We start from the raw sequence: 912 nt of genomic DNA, 5'->3' as shown, positions 1-912 counted from the left end.
AGGGCCTTTTAAAGATACTATATCACCACGCTTTGCTCTTTCGTCTATACAGGGAGCGCCTGCAGATTGCCAGACACACTCACAGCTTTTAAATGTCAAATCAGAATGTACAAAGTGGCTATAAGGATCACAAATGTAGTGCAGTAAAAAGATTAATATTTACTGTTGAAATGTAGAATACGTTAGCATAAAATTGAAAAGAAAATGATCGATGAGCTTAGGAATGATGAAAGCCATCATTTAACTGGATTTGTGTCATTTCTATACCGGCAAGTCATGATCTAGCTATTTCCTTCCCACCCTGTCGGTGTCCACTGAAAAAGCAGCAGCGCCCTCTGCTTTTTGTAAAGAGGAGTGAAAAAAGCTTACAGCACCTGGTATTCCCAGGCGGTCTCCCATCAAGTACTGACCAGGCCCGACCCTGCTTAGCTTCCGAGATCAGACGAGATCGGGCGTGTTCAGGGTGGTATGGCCGTAAGCAAATATTGTGCCTACCAAAGGGCCTTTTAAAGATACTATATCACCACGCTTTGCTCTTTCGTCTATACAGGGAGCGCCTGCAGATTGCCAGACACACTCACAGCTTTTAAATGTCAAATCAGAATGTACAAAGTGGCTATAAGGATCACAAATGTAGTGCAGTAAAAAGATTAATATTTACTGTTGAAATGTAGAATACGTTAGCATAAAATTGAAAAGAAAATGATCGATGAGCTTAGGAATGATGAAAGCCATCATTTAACTGGATTTGTGTCATTTCTATACCGGCAAGTCATGATCTAGCTATTTCCTTCCCACCCTGTCGGTGTCCACTGAAAAAGCAGCAGCGCCCTCTGCTTTTTGTAAAGAGGAGTGAAAAAAGCTTACAGCACCTGGTATTCCCAGGCGGTCTCCCATCCAAGTACTGACCAG

General features: G+C 42.3%; 1 non-coding gene across 1 annotated transcript; it reads right to left on the bottom strand.

Moving 5' to 3' along the window:
• Nucleotides 1–362: 362 nt before the first annotated feature.
• On the bottom strand, nt 363–480 carry LOC129117023 (5S ribosomal RNA). The gene has a single exon (XR_008533755.1). It is a non-coding gene; the product is annotated as a 5S ribosomal RNA (ribosomal RNA).
• Between the last annotated feature and the right edge of the window lie 432 nt (nt 481–912).

Source organism: Anoplopoma fimbria, unplaced genomic scaffold (assembly GCF_027596085.1).
Source record: "Anoplopoma fimbria isolate UVic2021 breed Golden Eagle Sablefish unplaced genomic scaffold, Afim_UVic_2022 Un_contig_980_pilon_pilon, whole genome shotgun sequence".
In the NCBI taxonomy this organism is placed as follows: domain Eukaryota; kingdom Metazoa; phylum Chordata; class Actinopteri; order Perciformes; family Anoplopomatidae; genus Anoplopoma; species Anoplopoma fimbria.
Note: the sequence above shows the minus strand (reverse complement) of the source record. Positions and strands in the feature narration are given on the sequence as shown.